General features: G+C 42.4%; 1 non-coding gene across 1 annotated transcript; it reads right to left on the bottom strand.

Annotated features, from left to right (window-relative positions):
• Positions 1-499: 499 nt before the first annotated feature.
• On the bottom strand, positions 500-589 carry LOC123424034. Its single transcript, XR_006621525.1, has one exon. It is a non-coding gene; the product is annotated as a small nucleolar RNA U31b (small nucleolar RNA).
• Between the last annotated feature and the right edge of the window lie 7,766 nt (positions 590-8,355).

Raw genomic sequence — 8,355 nt, 5'->3', positions numbered from 1 at the left:
CATATTCCCGTTTTGATTGTATTTTGTTCAGAGAATGAAAAAGAAAATGTAATGAGAATCTCTATATGCCTGCATTTGCTCATCGCAAATAGTCGAATTAAATGATTATTGCAAACGGCCTCTAACTAAAAGCAAAAGAACGGCACAAAAAGAAGAGCTCGGAAACAAAAATCAACATGAGATAAAACTGTCGGACAAGTGGATGCGCACCCCGTACGCGGGACGGGGCACACATGATAACTTATTCCGGCCTCACTCTCGGCAACGTACAGCACCGAAGTCGCTACGGGAAACAGCGCATCAGAGACTCTAATTTGTTGCCTGACCAAGAAACAGGATTTCGTTAAAAAGAACAAAAACCGAATCGAAGGGCCTCAGAGACGCTTTAGCAAATGTGGATCATCAGATGCATCAGATGGTACGGACAAATTGTTGAAATCACGAGCCCTTCATATAAAAAAAGATCGAGACATCCAGATGGCTAACGGTATTTACGGTGGAATCAGATTAGATAACATATGTCAATCAGCACAGGTCCGGCGAGCCGGATCCTAAGACTGGGGCGACAAAAATCCATGTCATCACGCTCCGTGGTCACGTCGGCAAGGCAAGGTGGGCGTGGGGAAAAACCGGCGATCTACACGGAAAGATATGTGCGCGCTGCAGGGGAGAAGATCCTGGCCGGAGATGGCGGCCGGGATAATGCATCTCGCCCCCTGCTGCACGGGGGTCGATCTGCGCCTCCAGAACAAGGCCGCCGAGAGTGGATTTGCTCTCGCAGCCGAAAGAAGAGGCGACGGAAACACACACACGGACGCAAACAAAGAATCCATTAGATTGGTCGAAAGAAGAAAAGGAACATGCGCAAATTTGTTTCCGGCGAAAACGAGGAGATGGGACGGCTGCTGGGGACGGGAGTGGCGGCGCAGCGAGGGAGGGTTTGCTGAGGGGAGGTCTCGTGCGCTTATAAAGGCGACCGGGTGGGTTCTAGACGCCGTGGTGTGGCGGGCGAACCTATGGCCCGACCTGGAGGCCCAGATCGTTTTTTATCTGGAGGCCCAGATCGTTGGTTCCGGTTCTGCATGCTGTGTACAGTCTGCCAGAATTTCCTATGCGCCGCTTGTCGCGTCGAATTGGGAAGCACGAATTTTATTTTTTTTGAAAGCGCGAACAATTTTTAAAAGCACGGACTTTTTGGAATCTTAGGAACTGATTTTGAAACCGGGAACAATTTTGCAGAATCCTGAACAAATTTCGAAGCACGAACATTTTTTGAATCTTGAGAACAAAATTTTGAAACATAGAACAATTTTATAAAACCCCAAAGAAATTTGGAAGCGCAAACAATTTTGAACATTTTTTAAAACGGAGAACAAATTACAAAGCGCGGACAATATTTTAAAGCACGAACGTTTATGAATCTTGAGAACAAATTTTAAACCAAGAACAAGTTTGAAATATCATGAACAAATTTGGAATCGCGAACAATTTTCTAAAAGTTTTCCAAACATTTTTAAATCCATAACAAAAATTTAAATCGAGAACAATATTGAAAAAAGTCAAACTTGAAGAACAATTTTTTAAAACCTAGAACATCTTCTAAAAATTCAGTTTTTAAAAAAAATCGGGAATAGTTTTTGAAAAAGCAAAAAATGTTTTTAGATTTTGAAGAACAATTTTTGAAAATGTCAAACATTTTTTAAAAATCTACAACATTTTTGGAAAATCCAAAATGCTTTTTGAAAATCTAGAACAATTTTTGAAAACCCATAATTTTTTTGAATATCTAGAACATTTTTTTTAAAAGCAAAAAACATTTTCCGAATTTGAAGAACTATTTTTGAAAATCCAAAATATTTTTTGAAACCAAAAAAAAACGGTTGAGGGAACCTTCTAGAGGTTTCCTAAAACTGAATAAAACATGTGGGAACCTCTAGAAGGTTCCCAAAACCGGGTAGCTGGAACAGTTAAACGGGCCGGCCCACTCCCGAAACAATCGTTGGGGATCTTGTGCGAAGCCCCGACACGGTTTCACAACGAGCGGCGAATAGGAAATACCGGAGGTGGAATCCTAGTCCTCCTCTTCCCTTTCGTACGAATATGGACTTTTCACCTCTACCAAGCCAGTGGGCCTTGAGGGGCTTGTGCGCTTGCACCAATAAGGCCACGACACCTCTGCTTAGCCCATGTTGTCCCTTAGGATGTGGTTGAACCCTTGTTGGACTTCCGGACTCCTCTGAAAGTTTCCGAAACCTGCTCGAAGCTTCCCGGTACAATACCGGAACAACTAAAAAAATTCCGCTAGCCAGAATATGACTTTCCATATATAAATATTTACCTCCGGACCATTCCAGAGCTCTTCGTGATGCCCGGGATCTCATCCGCGACTCCGAGCAACATTTCATCACCAACATACATAACCCAATAATATTATATCGCCATCGAACGTTAAGTGTGCGGACCCTACGGGTTCGAGAATCACGTAGGCATAGCTGACACACCTCTCCGGACAATAACCCATAGCGGGACCTGGATGCCCATATTGGTTCCTACATATTGCATGAATTTCTTTATCTGTCGAACCACGGTGTCAAGGATTCACTCAATCCCGTATGTAGTTTCTTTTGTGCATCGATATATTACTTGCCCGAGATTCGATCGTCGGTATCTCCATACCTAGGTCAATCTCTGTAAGATCGAAAGTATGTCTAGCGGGGGTGATTAGACTACCTGACAAGATAAAAGCTTAGCCTTTTCCCAATTTTTAGTGTGGGTCGGTTTTACCAACTTTGACTAGTCAAGTACACCCTACACATGCATATATAAGAGTATTGCAGCAAAAAGTAAAACATGCAAATGTAAATAGATGGTAAGGTAGGGAGATCAAACGCAAAGGTTGACACGACGATTTTTTGTATGGTTTCGATAGGTGGCGCTATCGTACGTCCATGTTAGTGGAGACTTCAACCCACGAAGGGTAACTGCTGCGAGAGTCCGCGGAGGGCTCCACCCACAAGGGGTCCACGAAGAAGCGCCGATTGTCTATTCCACCATGGCTTCCGTCCACGCAGGACTACCCTCACTCACGGTAGATCTACACGAAGTAGGCCATCTCCTTGCCCTTACAAACATCATGGTTCAACTCCACGACACAAAGTAGGAGCCTCCCAAGCGACACCTAACCAATCTAGGAGGCACCACCCTCCAAAAATTAATATATGTGGTAGAACGGTGAACTCCTTGCTCTTGTGCTTCTAAAGATAGTCTCCTCAACACTCAATCACTCTCTCTCAGTTTGGCAGGGGTAGGAGAGATTGATCTTGTGGAAAGCAACTTGGGGAGGCTAGAAATCAAGGTTCAAATGGTTGGAATGGAATCTCTTGATCTCAACACATGAGTAGGTGTCTCTCTCTCGGAAAAATGGATCTGGCAAGTGTATGTGTGTTCTGAGTCCTTCGTCTACGAGTGAGAGGTAGGTGGAGGTGTATATACAGGCATCTCCCAAAATCCAACCGTTACAACATTATTAGCCAACTCGGTGACACCGAATTGTTAATCTCAGTGGTACCGAGTGCACTAAATGTGGCAACTTTGAATTCTCGGTGAGACTCGTATATGAATCTCGGTGGTACCGATACGATGACCTAGACTGGATTTCCAAACTCTATGAGACAGGCTTCAAACTCAGAAATTCCGAAACTTGAAATTACCTTAACTGAAAGTTGGTCACCCAATCTGGGTGGCACCGATAGGAATGTTGGTTGTACCGAGATGGTGGGATTGGCATAGGAGGTGTCTAAGTGTAAAATCGGTATAGCCGAGTAGGAAAAGTTGGTGGCACCGATTTTGCATATTTGGCTTGGGACAAATATATTTTGTGGGAAAGTGGTGAGTATTTTTTGTGGCTATCTCTAAGCACTTGAGCAACCAATTCATCATAATACCTCATCCACTTTTAATAGTATTGGCTTTCCTATGGACTCAAATGTGATTTCTCACAAAGTGTAAAGTGAAGAGTCTTCTTGCTTGAAGCTTTAGCCAATCATATTCCTTCCTTCATCAGAGGGGCATCTCCACACAATCCTATACAAAAAGCATCTTTGAACTTTTCTGAAATGTACTTGGATATATTCATTAGTCCAATGATGCATACTTTGTGATTAATTACCAAAACCACCTTAGGGAGCAATTGTGCTTTCAACCTTCCCCTTTTTGGTAATTGATGACAACATATAGGTCAAAGCTTTGCAAAAGATATAATCAATGATTAGCATCGACGCTTTGAGAGGTGTGTGAAAATCAAGAGCTCCCCCTAATTTTGTGCATTATTTTAAATTTGTGTTTGAATGCAAATGCACAATCGATTATGATCAGAGGTTACTCTTCCATGTCACATACAACTTGATGGTGCGCATAAATGATAAGAATGAATAACAATGCACGTAGCACCAACAAACAAGTGAATGATCATGATGTAGATAGCTCAAAGGTAAGAACATGGTATCATCTAAACAATCAAAGTGTATGATCAAACACACATCTAAACTGATAATGTCATCCAAAAGACCAAATAAAGTTTTAAAAAAGAGAGAAAGTAAAATAAAAAGCTCTCCCTCTCTCGAAGCCCTATTGATGTATACACTTATCCCCCTTTGGCAACGCGTACCAAAAAGTTCAAAGGTCTAATCTAAGCGTCTCTATGGGCATGATCTCCTCCGGTAGCAAAAGTTGGAGTAGACAAGAGAGCATCGACGAAGGTTTCGGCTGATGTCGCTATAGTAGGAGCTGGAGGTGTAGACACCATAGGTGGTGGAGCAGGAGCTGGAGCTGGAGATGATGAAGACGGTCTATCTTCTGGTACTGGCACACCTGCTCACCTCGTGTGGGTCGTGAATCGTGTGGTGGTATGAAGGGGTGAATCATCATCATCATCTGCATCATATGAGCATGGAATCTTCGTTGAGTCAACTTCATGCTGAAGCTGTTCAACAGTGGTGGTTGATACGTCTCCAGTGTATCTATAATTTTTGATGGTTTCATGCTATTATCTTGTCAAACTTTGGATGTTTTGTATGCCTTTTATATCTTTTTTGGGACTAACTTATTAACTCGGTGCCAAGTGCCAGTTCCTGTTTTTTCTGTGTTTTTGACCCTTTTAAGAGGATGATTTTAAATGGAGTCCAAACGGAATAAAACTTCCGAAAAGATTTTTTCCGGAACAGAAGATACGCAGAAAGCTTGGGAACCAAGGCAGGGAGTCCAGGGGGAGGCCACAAGCCCCCATGGCGCGGCCAGGGGGGCGAGCGCCTCCCAGGCTTGTGGGCTCCCTGGGCCTCCCCTGCCCTAGCTCCTTCGCCTATATATTCCCTAAAATCCCTAAAAAATCAGGGAGGCCATGAAAATACTTTTCCATCGCCGCAAGCTTTTGTCTCTGAAAGATCCCATCTGGGGCACGTTCTGGTGCCCTGCCGGAGGGGAGATTCGGATACGGAGGGCTTCTTCATCAACACCATGACCTCTCCGATGATGTGTGAGTAGTTCATCATAGACCTACGGGTCCATAGCTAGTAGCTAGATGGCTTCTTCTCTCTCTTGGATCTTCAATACAAAGTTCTCCATGATCTTCATGGAGATCTATCCGATGTAATCTTCTTTTGCGGTGTGTTTGTCGAGATCCGATGAATTGTGGGTTTATGATCAGATTATCTATGAATCTTATTTGAGTTTCTTCTGATCTCTCTTATGCATGATTTCATATCCTTGTAATTCTCTTCGAGTTGTGGGTTTTGTTTGGCCAACCTGATCTATGATTGTTCCAATGGGAGAAGTGCTTGGTTTTGGGTTCATGTCGTGCGGTGACCTCACCCAATGACAGAAGGGGTAGCGAGGAACGCATCGTGTTGTTGCCATCAAGGGTAAAAAGATGGGGTTTTCATCATTGGTTTGAGTTCATCCCTCTACATCATGTAATCTTGCTTAAAGTGTTACTCTGTTCGTCATGAACTCAATACACTAGATGCATGATGGATAGCTGTCGATGTGTGGAGTAATAGTAGTAGATGCAGAAAGTATCGGTCTACTTGTCTCGGACATGATGCCTATATGTATGATCATTGCCTTAGATATCGTCATGACTTTGCGCGGTTCTATCAATTGCTCGGCAGTAATTTGTTCATCCACCGTAATATTTGCTATTTTGAGAGAAGCCTCTAGTGAACACTATGTCCCCCGGGTCTACTTCACACCATATTTTCAGCCTTACTCTTTTACTTCGTTGCACTTTCCGCCTTCAGATCTCACTTTGCAATTAATCTTGAAGGGATTGACAACCCCTTTATAGCGTTGGGTGCAAGCTCTTTTTTGTTTGCGCACGTACTCTGGACTTGACGAGATTCTCCTACTGGATTGATACCTTGGTTCTCAAACTGAGGGAAATACTTACTGCTGCTGTGCTGCATCACCCTTTCCTCTTCAAGGGAAAAACCAACGCAAGCCAAGTCTTCGTCAACGTGCCAATTTCTCGCGTTGTTGTTTGAGAACTAGCAGAATGATTTCTGGCGTCGTTGCCGAGGAGGATCAAGTCAAGAATTCATCCAAGTAAGTGTCGCAAACTCATCTCTTGCATTTACTTTTTTGCCTCTCGTTTTCCTCTCCCCCACTTGTGAAAAACAAAAATTTACAAATATATTTGCCTTTTTCGTTTGCCTTTTTTGTTCGCCCTTTTCTCTCGCTTGTTTTCTGTTCGCTTGTATGGGATAGTCTACCTGTCCTCATGGCTAGACCCACCGCTCCGAACGATACTCTCGAGAACAAAGTTCTCAATTTTAAGAAAAATGAGGAAGAAAACTTAAAGGACGCTTGGTATAGGATTTGCAATGCTCAGAGTAGATCTACTCGTAAGCAATCTACTACCGTACTGCTTCGCAGTTTTATGTGGGTATTTCTACTTGCAATAGGTATATTCTTGACACCATCGTAGGCGGAAATTTCTTGGGTAGCCATACCGTTGATTCTTACGAAGCTGTAATAAATTTGGTAGGCTTACCCCCACTCATGGTTAATGGAACTACCTTAACTCTGGAACATGTGATGCGTAGGCTGGACGTCATTGAAAATAAAGTTGCTATGATCGAACTCATTGAGAATTTGGATAAAAAGATCCACAATCAAATCACTCAGTACGGATCCAAGGTGGGAATGGTCTTGAAAAATTTAAAGGAGAAGGAACCCACAGTTAATGAAAAACTAGGTCATGATTCCGCTAGGATTGGCAAACTAGAGGATATTATAACAAACTTGGGTTCCGCTTTTGCCGCTGTGCAAAATACTCCAAATTTTGCCCACAATAAGGCCACCAAGTATATTTTTGTTCCTAAAAATAGTGGTGAATCATCTAGTAAGAAAGATGAAGACCTTAAGATGATGAGTGATCACGCTACTTATGGTTTGAGCACCAAACATGACGATATGTGATTCTATCGCTTTATGCCTAGCTAAGGGCGTTAAACAATAGCGCTTGTTGGGAGGCAACCCAATGAATTCATCTCTTTCTTTCTGTTTTGTTGCGTCCACACCATCATAATTCTGTTATGATTGTGTCTTTTGTGTTTCTTTTTGTGTTTGAGCCAAGCAAAACCTTTATGACTAGTCTTGGTGATGGTTGTTTGATCCTGCTGGAAAAAGACAGAAACTTTTCGCTCACGAGATTATTTTTGATTTTTATTCAGAAAGAGCTTTTGAGTTGATTCTTTTTGGTGCTGGTTTATATGCCTTTTACCCAGGCAGTCGTACGTTTTCAGAATTTGTGAGGTACCAGAAGTATACGAAGTATACAGATTGCTACAGACTGGTCTATTTTTAACAGATTCTGTTTTTGTTGAGTTGGTTGCTTGTTTTGATGAAACTATGGATAGTATCGGGGGATACTAGCCATGGAAAAGTGAGAATATAGTAATCTAACACCAATATGAATAGAAATGAAATTTTCTATAGTACCTAAAGAGGTGGTAGTTTGTTTTCTTGTGCTAATGATATCACGAGTTTCTGTTTAAGTTTTGTGTTGTGAAGTTTTCAAGTTTTGGGTGATGTTCTCATGGACAAAGGGATAAAGAGTGGAAATAGATCAAGCTTGGGGATGCCCAAGGCATCCCAAGGCAAATTCAAGGATACCAAAAAGCCTAAGCTTGGGGATGCCCCGGGAAGGCATCCCCTCTTTCGTCTTCAATCCATCGGTAACATTACTTGGAGCTATATTTTTATTCACCACATGATATGTGTTTTGCTTGGAGCGTCTTGTATCGTAGGAGTATTTTCTTTTTGTTGTGTCACAATCGTCCTTGTTGCACACCTTTTGAG

This window comes from Hordeum vulgare, chromosome 1H, assembly GCF_904849725.1.
Source record: "Hordeum vulgare subsp. vulgare chromosome 1H, MorexV3_pseudomolecules_assembly, whole genome shotgun sequence".
Taxonomy (NCBI): Eukaryota; Viridiplantae; Streptophyta; class Magnoliopsida; order Poales; family Poaceae; genus Hordeum; species Hordeum vulgare.
Note: the sequence above shows the minus strand (reverse complement) of the source record. Positions and strands in the feature narration are given on the sequence as shown.